This window comes from Balaenoptera borealis (genome assembly GCF_965194805.1).
Source record: "Balaenoptera borealis genome assembly, chromosome: X".
NCBI classification, from domain to species: domain Eukaryota; kingdom Metazoa; phylum Chordata; class Mammalia; order Artiodactyla; family Balaenopteridae; genus Balaenoptera; species Balaenoptera borealis.
The window spans coordinates 32,052,197-32,065,313 of NC_138881.1; the positions used below are offsets into that span (position 1 = coordinate 32,052,197).

The window sequence follows — 13,117 nt, forward strand, 5'->3', positions numbered from 1 at the left end:
TACCTTGAGAAATCCTCTTTGACCCATATATTCTTTAGGGGTATGTTAGTTAATTTCCGATAATTTGAAGAGTTCCCTGTTGAGTTTCTGTTACTGATTTCTAGTTTCAGTCCATTACATTCAGAGTCCAATCACACTCTGTGTGATTTCATTCTTTTACCTTTGTTAAGGTTTTTTTATTACACAGGGTCTAGCTTGTGAATATTCTATGTGTGCTTGAAAACAATGTGTGTTCTGTTGTGTTGGGTCGTGTTCTATAAACACTAATTGTATCCTGTTAGATTATGATGCTGTTCAGTTCTATATCCTTTATACTATATTCATATCCTCTAAATCCTTGATGAGTTCTTTTCTACTGTTACTGTTGATCCCTTAGGGAAAGGTGTTTAAATCCCTGACTATAAGTGTGGATTTGCCTACAAGTCCGTTCAGTTCCCTCAGTTTTTGTTTTAGTTTTTTAAGCTCTTCTTTGAGGGCCTACATATTAGGATTGTTGTGTCTTTATAATTTCTGTGGTCAGCCCTTGAAGACCCTGGGCCAGACTGTCAGGCTAAGCGTCCTATTCACTTCTTTATATCAGGTCTAAGGGGATGATGGTGTAGCCATTGGTCACCAAAGGGAGTAGTCCCAGGAGCCAAGGTGAGGATGCTCCTTCAATAATTAGGAACCAAGTATCCCAGGACAGAGAGGGACCAACAGAATAGTCAGTACTAGGTATCCCATGGTAGGGGTGGTGGTTGACACACCCCTTGACTTCCTTTTCCTGGGGCCCCGTGGAAGTTAACTGCTTTGGTTTGAAGTGTCAACTTCACAGCAGCAGAGAGGAGGGGACACAAGCCTAGCTAATATGATGATCTTGAATGTGAACTAAGAGTATGACTCACTGTAGAACAGAGGGGCCCTGAATGCCAGCCCCTGCTCTCACCCCAGTGCACCTCAGGCAGGGCTGGAAGGCCTCATCCTAAGACTCCGTGTAACTTCCTCCCTGGGTGTATTAGCTTCTAGGACTGCCAAGACAAGTACCACACATCTGGTGGCTAAAATAACCAGAAATTTATTCAATCACAGTTCTCTAGGCCAGAGGTTTGAAATCAAGTTGTTGGCAGTGTTAGTTCCTTCCGGAGGCTCTGAGGCAGAACCTGTTCCATGCTTTAGCCTGGCTTCTGGTGGATTGCCAGCAATATTTGGTATTCCTTTGGCTTGTAGAGGCATCACTCCAATCTCTGCCTCTGCCATCACATGGCCTTCCTCCCTCTGTGTCTCTGTATCCAAATCTCCCTCTCTTCTTCTCTTACAAAGGTATCAGTCATTTCATTTAGGGCCCACCCTATTCCAGGATGACCTCATCTTAATTTGATTACATTCGCAAAGATCCTATATCCAGATACGGTTACATTCGCAGGTACTGGAGAATAAGGCTTGAACATATCTTTTGGGACACACAGTTCAATCCACTACACCAGAGATCTTAGGGGCAGGAAGAAGAACAGGAGCCCTGCAGGTTCCTAGAGTAATGCCCTCAAAGAAACCTGCGAAGATGGTCTTTATTATAGCTACAGGATTATCTCCCTGCTGAAGATGAGCACACCCTCTATCCTCCTTCCTCCACTGGACTGGAATTACCTGCTCTCCTGCCCACACTTACGCCTCATGACCCTGGCCAGTGTCACCATGCCTTGGGAGCAGAGCAGTAAGAAATGTGGTGAGAAACACTACAAATCCCAAAGTCAGACACTTGCCCTTCTATTTTGGGGGATATTGCCCAGAGCCACCCCCCTGCTGCTGGCATTCTTAGGAACCTCAGAGAGCCACATCCACTACCATTGCTTCTGCAGGTGTTTCATGCATGAGATCAGATGAAGGTGCCAAGAGCCAAGATGAGAAAAGCACAGGCACCTCTGAGGCCCTGCTCTCATTTCAGAGCTGACCCAGACGCCTTCTAATGAGGAAGAATAGTGCAGTTGACAGCGCAGTTCCTGCTGCACAAGTATAAAATAAGAGACCCATTACAAAAGCAGACATGCTAAAGATTGTCAACACAAAGTACAATGCAAGCACTACTTCCCTGAAATCTTCAGGAGAACCTCTAAGTACACGAAGCTGATCTTTGGCATTAATGTAAAAGAAACCAACCCCAGAAGTTACTCTTATGCCCTTGTTAGCAAGTTGGACATGACCAGCAAAGAGAGTTTGATTGGTGGCAGGGAGGTGCATGAGACAGGGCTCCTGATGCCTCTCCTGGGTTTGATTTTCACGAATGGCACTTACGCCACTGAGGAAGAGATCTTAGGATTCCTGAATAGTGTAGGGGTATATGCGAGGAGAAGGCATTTAACTTGGGGGGAGCCCAAGAAACTCACCACCAGAGATTTGATGCAGGGGAAGTACCTGGAGTAGGGGCAGGTGCCCAGCCGTGATCCTCCAGATGTGATCTGTGGGGTCCAAGAGCCCAGGTTGAAACCTGCAAGACGAAAATCCTGGGAGGTTTGGCCAAAGTCAACAAAGCTGTCCCAGTGCCTTCCAGCCCTGGTATGAAGAGGCTTGGAGAGATGAGAAAGAGAGAGCCTGAGTGAGAGTTGCAGCCAGGACTGGCACTACTGACGTAGTCAGTGCAAATTCCAGGGCTATGTCCAGTAGCTTTTCCTGCCCCTAGTGAAGTCTGAGGCAGATTCTTCATGTTGTGGATGAAGAGTGCACGTTCTTAGTAATGGAGGGCCAAAGTGGGCTGCAGAGAACACAGTGGATAAGATCTTTCTGTTCCTTTTCTGTATGGAGAACTTTCACCTCTTTTTTTTTTTTTTTTTTTTTTTGGTATTTTTCAAATGTCATTTTTATGAAAGGCTTATTTAGCATCAGAATCTAAGTTTATGAATGACATGGATCACACATCTGTTGCTGTTGATCAGGTTTAAGAGTAAGAGTTTTGGTATTTTCTTGGAAATACGAAAGAATCACATAGTGAAATGTCAGTAATTAGGATCACGAAATAGAGGCAAAAATAAAATGGTTAATTATTGTTTTTTTATATTTTAGTCTTTTAGTAAAATTAAAGACACAGATTTGCTTAGCTTATTCAAGGATGTAGGAGAAATAAAACCATTGTTAATTAACCCTTAGGCCATAGGCCCTTTCATCCTTCAGACATTATTGGGCATCTGCTCTTTGGAAGACTCCTTATTAGTACTGAGGATGCTAAAATAAAGAAGATCCAGTCCTTGCCTATGGAATTTTAGAGTCTAGGAACCGCTTTCACATGATGAAGATGGTGAAATACTCTGCACAAATAAAATATAACAAATAAAAAAGAGTTAAGCAGGATGGGCTCCAGATGAGAACAGTCAAATGTAAATGTCATAAAGCAAGGAAGTTTGAGGTTTTGGACCCTGCAATTTCTCCAGTGGGAGGTACTTTTAAGTTAAGTTGGCTGGTGGACTAGGTGAGGCTCTCAGTGTTGTGAGCAGAGGCCAGACACTCAACCGTTGTATCTTAGAGTTGAGAGACTAAGCCTGGAATGAAAAACTGTTCATAGCAGTTACTTTGGTATTTTAGGTAAACTAGAGAGAACCTCCATCTGTGGCAGTAATGGAATGGGTCCTGCGCTTTTCCCAGTTCAGATGAACCCAGTACAGAAACTAGATGTTTTATATATATTGTGTCCAGAGAGTTTCTGTGAAAAAAGTTTGTCACTAGATTGAGGTAAGATGTGAGGAAGACACTGAGCTGTCACTCTTTGTCTTTGTGCTAAGAGTCAGAGCCTGCTCCATTAAAAAGGGCATTTGAATGTAATTTTGTAAATCTACAAATGGGGGCTAGATTTCTGCTTGTGGTGGAATGAATGAAAATAGGGGTGGTTTGGATGGAAAGGCAGCTGGGAGAGATAGAAGAAGATGGCCCTTCACACAAATTTTAGGAGTTTTGAGTTGCATCCAATTGGAGAAGACTCCCCAGCACTCAAATAATGTTGTTACTGAACAATTTAAATGATACATTAAACAAGATGGACTTAAGTGATATTTATAGGACATTCCATCCAAAAACAACAGATTTCACTTTCTTTTCAAGTGCTTATGGAACATTCTCCAGGATAGATCATATCTTGGGTCACAAATCAAGCCTTGGTAAATTTAAGAAAATTGAAATCGTATCAAGTATCTTTTCTGACCACAATGCTATGAGACTAGATATCAATTACAGGAAAAAAAAAAAGCTGTAAAAAATACAAACACATGGAGGCTAAACAATATGCTACTAATAACCAAGAGATCACTGAAGAAATCAAAGAGGAAATAAAAAAATACCTAGAAACAAATGACAGTGAAAACACAACGGCCCAAAACCTATGGGATGCAGCAAAAGCAGTTCTAAGAGGGAAGTTTATAGCAATACAATCTACCTCAAGAAACAAGAAACATCTCAAACAACCTAACCTTGCACCTAAAGCAATTAGACAAAGAAGAACAAAAAACCCCAAAGTTAGCAGAAGGAAAAAAATCATAAAGATCAGATCAGAAATGAAGGAAACGATAGCAAAGATCAATAAAACTAAAAGCTGGTTCTTTGAGAAGATAAACAAAATTGTTAAACCATTAGCCAGACTCATCAAGAAAAAAAGGGAGAAGACTCAAATCAATAGAATTAGAAATGAAAAAGGAGAAGTAACAAGTGACACTGCAGAAATACAAAGGATCATGAGAGATTACTACAAGGAACTATATGCCAATAAAATGGACAACCTGGAAGAAATGGACAGATTATTAGAAAAGCACAACCTTCCAAGACTGAACCAGGAAGAAATAGAAAATATAAACAGACCAATCACAAGCACTGAAATGGAGACTGTGATTAAAAATCTTCCAACAAACAAAAGCCCAGAACCAGATGGCTTCACAGGTGAATTCTATCAAACATTTAGAGAAGAGCTAACACCTATCCTTCTGAAACTCTTCCAAAATATAGCAGAGGGAGGAACACTCCCAAACTCATTCTACGAGGCCACCATCACCCTGACACCAAAACCAAACGAAGATGTCACAAAGAAAGAAAACTACAGAACAATATAACTGATGAACATAGATGCAAAAATCCCCAACAAAATACTAGCAAACAGAATCCAACAGCACATTAAAAGGATCATACACCATGATCAAGTGGGGTTTATCTCAGGAATGCAAGGATTCTTCGATATATGCAAATCAATCAATGTGATACACCATATTAGCAAATTGAAGGATAAAAACCATATGATCATCTCAATAGATGTAGAAAAAGCTTTCGACAAAATTCAACATCTATTTATGATAACAACCCTCCAGAAAGTAGGCATAGAGGGAACTTACCTCAACATAATAAAGGCCATATATGACAAACCCACAGTCAACATCGTTCGCAATGGTGAAATACTGAAAACATTTCCAGTAATATCAGGAACAAGACAAGGTTGCCCACTTTCACCACTATTATTCAACATAGTTTTGGAAGTTTTAGCCACAGCAATCAGAGAAGAAAAAGAAATAAAAAGAATGCAGATTGGAAAAGAAGAAGTAAAGCCATCACTGTTTGCAGATGACATGATACTATACATAGAGAAACCTAAAGATGCTACCAGAAAACTATTAGAGCTAATCAATGAAGTTGGTAAAGTAACAGGATACACAATTAATGCACAGAAACCTCTTGCATTCCTATACACTAATGATGAAAAATCTGAAAGAGAAATTAAGGAAACACTCCCATTTACCACTGCAACAAAAAGAATAAAATATCTAGGAATAAACCTACCTAAGGAGACAAAAGACCTGTATGCAGAAAATTATAAGATACTGATGAAAGAAATTAAAGATGATACAAACAGATGGAGAGATATACCATGTTCTTGGATTGGAAGAATCAACATTGTGAAAATGACTCTACTACCCAAAGCAATCTAAAGATTCAGTGCAATCCCTATCAAACTACTGATGACATTTTTCACAACACTAGAAAAAAAAATTTCACAATTTGTATGGAAACACAAAAGACCCCGAATAGCCAAAGCAATCTTGAGAAACAAAAACGGAGCTGGAGGAATCAGGCTCCCTGACTTCAGACTATATTACAAAGCTACAGTAATCAAGACAATATGGTACTGGCACAAAAACAGAAATATAGATCAATGGAAAAGTATAGAAAGCCCAGAGATAAACCCACGTACATATGGTCACCTTATTTTTGATAAAGGAGGCAAGAATATACAATAGAGGAAAAACAGCCTCTTCAATAAGTGGTGGTGGGAAAACTGGACAGCTATATGTAAAAGAATGTAATTAGAACACTCCATAACACCATATACAAAAATAAACTCAAAATGGATTAAAGATCTAAATGTAAGGCCAGACACTATAAAACTCTTAGAGGAAAACATAGGCAGAACACTCTATGACATAAATCGCAGCAAGATCCTTTTTGACCCAGCTCCTAGAGAAATGGAAATAAAAACAAAAATAAACAAATGGGACCTAATGAAACTTAAAAGCTTTTGCACAGCAAAGGAAACTATAAACAAGACAAAAAGACAACCCTCAGAATGGGAGAAAATATTTGCAAATGAAGCAACTGATAAAGGATTAATCTCCAAAATTTACAAGCAGCTCATGCAGCTCAATAACAAAAAAACAAACAACCCAATCCAAAAATGGGCAGAAGACCTAAATAGACATTTCTCCAAAGAAGATATACAAATTGCCAACAAACACATGAAAGGATGCTCAACATCACTAATCATTAGAGAAATGCAAATCAAAACTACAATGAGAGGGGCTTCCCTGGTTGCGCAGTGGTTAGGAATCCGCCTGCTAATGCAGGGGACACGGGTTTGAGCCCTGGTTCAGGAAGATCCTACATGCTGCAGAGCAGCTAGGCCTATGTGCCACAACTACTGAGCCTGTGCTCTAGAGCCCGTGCACCTAGAGCCGGTGCTCCAAGACGAGAGAGGCCACCACAATGAGAGGCCTGCGCACGGCAATGAAGAGTAGCCCCTGCTCACCACAACTAAAAAGAAAGCCCACGAACAGCACTGAACACCCAATGCAGCCAAATATAAATTAATTAAAAAAAAAAAAGAAACTACAATGAGGTATCACCTCACACCAGTCAGAATGGCCATCATAAAAAGTCTACAAACAATAAATGCTGGAGAGGGTGTGGAGAAAAGGGAACCCTCTTGCACTGTTGGTGGGAATGTAAATTGATACAGCCACTATGGAGAACAGTATGGAGGTTCCTTAAAAAACTAAAAATAGAACTACCATACGACCCAGCAATCCCACTACTGGGCATATACCCTGAGAAAACCATAATTCAAAAAGAGTCATGTACCATAATGTTCATTGCAGCTCTATTTACAATAGCTAGGACATGGGAGCAACCTAAGTGTCCATTGACAGATGAACGGATAAAGAAGATGTGGCACATATATACAATGGAATATTACTCAGCCATAAAAAGAAACGAAATTGAGTTATTTGTAGTGAGGTAGATGAACCTAGAGTCTGTCATACAGAGTGAAGTAAGTCAGAAAGAGGAAAACAAATACCGTATGCTAATACATATATATGGAATTAAAAAAAAAAAAGGTTCTGAAGAACCTAGGGACAGGACAGGAATAAAGACACAGATGTAGAGAATGGACTTGAGGACACGGGGATGGGGAAGGTTAAGCTGGGATGAAGTGAGAGAGTGGCATGGACATAGATACACTACCAAACGTAAAATAGATAGCTAGTGGGAAGCAGCCACATAGTACAGGGAGATCAGCTCAGTGCTTTGTGACCACCTGGAGGGGTGGGATAGGGAGGGTGGGAGGGATATGCAAGAGGGAGGAGATATGGGGATATATGTACATGTATGGCTGATTCACTTTGTTATAAAGTAGAAAGTAACAACAACAACAAAAAAAACCAAAGGCCTCTTACTCACATGAGCAGGGGTCTCTTTATTAAATAGAACATATGTTTTGACTTTTGCCACAGTTAAAACAAATCACCACATGTTATGAATTTTCAAACATAGACTAGGTTTTTAGTGTTTTTTATTTGTTTCTTAACGTGGTTCCCAGCAACCATCTGTAGTTAGGAAAGGAAATTTCTCCAAAGTGGATTTGACTGCCTGGTACCTTGTGCTCTTGGGCAAGTCCACAGAAGGCTCAGGACTAAGATACTTCAATTGGTTCTCAGTTCAGCTGCCAGCTGGAACACTGGTTCTATCACAGTCTCCAGCTCATTCATCTCCCATGACTTTTCAATGCTGATATTTTAACAGTTGGTTTTCTTTATTTAGAAGTAAACAGTTTGCTTAAAATAACTGTAGGTCTATGAGTTATTCTTTGACATTTCAAACTATCTTTTCTTTTTTTTAGATCTACTCCTCAACCCTTCTCTTCAAGAGACATCCTCTCATCTTTCTTACCCATATTGATCATCTCCATTCTTTAGATTTCTTCAGTTTTTATCATTTCTACCACTTGCTTTAGAGACTTAACAAATATACAGCCCTGAGCGACCACTTAGCTGTTTCCTGTGTACAGTTAAGTCCCTGATTGAATTGCAAACAGTGGAGACCATATATTATTATTTTTTTAATCTATCTCTACAATTTGAAGTGTTATTCAAAATAAATCTAAGATCCGGATTTTTGATACAACTGTTTTTGTTTTTAATAGTCACCTTCCTCGGCCTGTACCCTTCTTTTTTGACACATTATCTCTTGTGTCCTATGAGACTACTCTTCCCTTCCCTCCCTCCTTCTACCACTCTGTCTTTTCTTTCTTGCTCCTTCATGGAATTATCCTCTCCAACTTTTCCATTCTCACTCTTTATATTCATCCTAGAATCTTTCCATGGCGTTTATCAGATGACTCCCAAACCCATCCCAATAACTTCAACCTCATTCCCACCTTTCAGAATGTTGCTGCATGGCTCTAGCTCCAATTCAACATAGTCCAAATGCAGCTCATCATCTTCAGCCCCAAGTCAGTTCCTTTCTTTCACTCCTTCCAGTGACTTACTCCAGATAGCTCAAGCAGATCTTTGACTCTCCTTCATATTCTGCCTCCCAACAGTGGTGAATTTCCATAGATCTGGACTTAAAACCAGGCCCACATTTGTTTTCTCTTTTCTGTCTCTAGTTACACCATGAGCCTTCTATCAGTATGCTCACTTATGTAATAGTTGTTGAGCTGATTGCTACAAGCCCCATCCAAATGCTCCTTCTTACTGCCAGTGGACTAGTTACCCTATAATATGACTCTGATCCTGTACCTTCCTAATGAGTTAGTGAAAAAAATCTCTTTAGCAGTCTCCATAATGTAGTCTTAACTGATCTTTAAAATCTCTCTCACTACTTCCCATATTTGTGAAATGATTTAATCGATCTGTATTCTAAGCTGCCAGTTAAATGTGATGCAACTTCATTTACCACCTGCTCTTTGCTTATACTGATTTTTCTACCTCAAATGATTTCCATGTAATCCCCACATGTCAAGATGCCACTGAGGCTCCTTCCAGATATTTCCACATCCAGGCAGCTCTCCTTTAATCCTGTAGTTCCTTGTTTCTACACTTTCAGCAGTCATTGTGTTTTCTGTATATTATATTTCCCAGGTAAATACTTCATCCTGGGTTTTTATTTTTCTGATAGGGGTGTTTGGGGACAGAGGCAAACTTACTCAGTTTTCTAGACTCTGGAGGACCTTGCATAGTTCCTCACATATGCAAGATTTTATTATGTTGAAATTGAAGATACTAAAAGTATACTAGAAGAATGGATGATAAATACCCTGTACTTCAAAAGGAACATGAAAGGCTTTTTGTCAGAAGGAAGAGTTAGAGGCAAAAATTAGAAGGCATAGGGCCATAAAGTGTGTCACTTGGCCTGCCAAACCAAAAGCTCATCTAAAGCAATTATACCATTGCATGTTTAAGGCAAGTGAGAGATGGTGAGAGAATCATGTAGCAAAAGTAGGTTTGTTAAATGTAGATAGTGCTTTGTTCCTTAGAATGCACTTGTGATCAAGAGTTCCTGAGTTTTCAGTCATTAAAATCTGTCCTTCTAAGCAATCATATCTTGGCACACAGTTTTAATCCTGGCTGCTTCTAAACAAAAATATATTCTAGTCCTAAAAAAAAAAAAATCACAGTGATTTATTCCTTCTCTTCACCTCCTCTTCATAAATTCTTTTCTAAAAATTAATTTTCTACAGGGAGAGACTGAGATGAATGATTTTGAAAGCCCCTGATGTTTTGGGGTTATTTGACATTGAATATGCACCCACTTTTCTTCTCCAGTACTATGTGGTCTCAGTTCATTTAATAAGAGTACCAATGTACACCTTATTTTAAAAGAACCTCAAAACCCTTTCTCCTACAATTATTGTAAAAGAAAAGATAATAATTTCCTGTTCTGCCATGAAATCTGGAACATGACCACAGGTTAAGGGAGATTATCAGCAGTGAAACCAGTGGTAACATTAGTGACTGACTGAAGATAAGGAAGGGGTGCTAAGAGAGAGAGAGAGAGAGAGAGGGAGAGAGAGAGAGAATTGGGGGAGGGGTAGAGAGAGAGAAAGAAAGAAAGAAAGAGAATGAATGAGAATACTGTCACATCTGGGGGGGAAATGGTTCTCAGGGTTTAATGTACATTAGTAACACAATGGTAAGTTTGTTAAAAAGGAGATTACCAGGTGATAAACCCAGAATGTCTAATTTAGACCGTCCTGGGTAAAGCCTCAGAATTGCATTTTAACAAGCATTCTCAAGTGATTCTATGCCTGAAGTCTGTGGTGCATATTTTGAGTTAAAATTACTTTAGGTTCTGGCCTTGCACTAATTCCCACATCAGCACCTCCTAAGTCCTAGAGGCATAGTTCAATAACAGAAACCATTCCATTTACATGAAGATATATCATAGGTTTAATTTTTTAACCTGGACTCCACTGAATATTCTGATGAATTTATTAAAAATCTCTCCATTTGTGTGCTCTAAATCACCTTCAGTAATTTTACTCTAAAATGAGCAAGAGGTACAGCTAGTGTTGGCCACAGACCTGATTTTGGGCTTTTTACTTTATGTCATTGGAACTCTATTTGGTTTTTGGCCATGGAGAAATGTTCAGAAAGAACCAATTTTAATGTCATTCCATAACATTTTAAAATGTCCACTGAACAAGAATTCTGAGCTACCTAATCATTTTATTTTGTAATGCAGTCCATGGTACCTCCACTGGCATCTAGCCAACACACCCGGGCTCTTTAATCAGTACATAGTTAAATATATTTTAATGACATGTCTGTTGAAACTGTTATTATAAAATATAACTGCAACAGTTCTGGCTATGAACAAATTTAACCTAATATATACTACATGGCCTATGTCAAAATAAAGTATTTGACAAGGGAGAGGAAAAAAGAGACAGATTGACTGAGATTTGTTCTGACTCTAAAGAAAAGGTCAGAGTTATTTGATCTTGATCTCCAGATGGGAAACTACAGATTTATCTCTTATTACATGTGCTTATTTTTCTGCAAAATCTGTGATGAATGAATTTTTGTGAGGATAGTCACATTTTAAGTTCACAAGAATGCTATCAATGGCTTCAGTAAAGATAATAATTATCCTAATTTTGTGTCTGTTAACCCCTTTATATATAAATCCACGTTTTAACTGTCAACTTTATTTTTACAGCTAAACTTGTTTGTAATATTATTCTTTATTTCCTGCCATTTGTAGATATTCTCAACAAAGATAAACCATAATTTCACCATGGCAATGCCACCTTCCAAATTTGCCTGTCTGCACATAACATGTCAAATTTTACTCCATTACCTTCTCGTCAAAGATACTGTGCTGGTGCAATCCCTTGCCAAATAATATTGACTTGTTTAATGTTTGTTATCCTCATAGTAATTTTTTAAAGGAGGGACGCCCAGGAGGTGTAAAATTGTTCTTTGACATTTTTGATAATTTATTTTAACTGAGCTAAAATTTACCTCACCTACAATTCACTATTTTAACAATTTTAAAGTACACAATTCAGTGGCTTTTAGTACATTCAAAATGTTGTGTAACCATCATCACCATCCAATTCAAGAATATTTTCATCACCCCAGAAAGACAACCCATACTCATTAAACAGTCACTCACTATTCCTCCCCTCCCCTCAGCTACTTGTGACCACTAATCTGTATTCTACATCTGTGAATTTGCCCCTTATGGACATTTCATATAAACAGAATCATAAATTATGTGTCCTTTGGTCTTCTGGATTCTTTCACTTAGCACAGTATTTCTAAGATTGATCCATGTTGTAGCATGTATCAGTACTTCATTCCTTGTTATGGTTGAATAATATTCCACTGTGGGAATATACCACATTTTGTTTATTCATTTATCAGTTGAGTTGTTTCTACTTTTTGGTTATTATTAATAATGCTGCTAAGAACATTTTTGTTTGAGCTCCTGTTTTTGGGTATATACCTAGAAGTAGAGTTTCTGAGTCATATGGTAATTCTCTGGTTAACCTTTTGAGGAAGCTCCAAAATTTGCAGAGCACTTCAGCATTTTACATTCCCACAGCAACACATAAGTGTTCCAATTTCTCTACATCCTCACCAGCACCTGTTATTTTCATTTTGTGTTTTTAATTATTGTAGCCACCCTAATGGGTATGGAGTGGGATCTCATTGTGGTTTTGATTACTTGCTTTTCCTCAATGGCAAATATTGTTGAGCATCTTTTTATGTGTTTTTGGGCAATTTGTGTATCTTCTTTGGAGAAATGTTTATTTAAGTCCTTTGCCCATGTTTAATTTAGCATTTTTGTCTCTTTTTTTTTTGAAATTTTTATTGGACTATAGTTGATTTACAATGTTGTGTTAGTTTCTGCTGTACAGCAAAGTGAATCAGTTATACATATACACATATCCACTCCTTTTTAGATTCTTTTGCCATATAGGTCATTACAGAGTATTGAGAAAAGTTCCCTGTGCTATACAGTAGGTCCTTATTAGTTATCTATTTTATATATAGTAGTGTGTATATGTCAGTCCCAGTCTCCCAGTTTGTCCCACCCCCCACCCCCTGCTTTC

The 13,117-nt window shown here is 38.6% G+C and overlaps 1 pseudogene across 1 annotated transcript; it reads left to right on the top strand.

Annotated features, from left to right (window-relative positions):
- The first annotated feature begins 1,650 nt into the window (after positions 1 to 1,650).
- LOC309620930 (melanoma-associated antigen B4 pseudogene) lies at positions 1,651 to 3,951 on the top strand (annotated as a pseudogene). The gene is made up of 2 exons: positions 1,651 to 1,702; positions 1,948 to 3,951. The product of its transcript is annotated as a melanoma-associated antigen B4 pseudogene (transcript).
- The last annotated feature ends 9,166 nt before the right edge of the window (positions 3,952 to 13,117 follow it).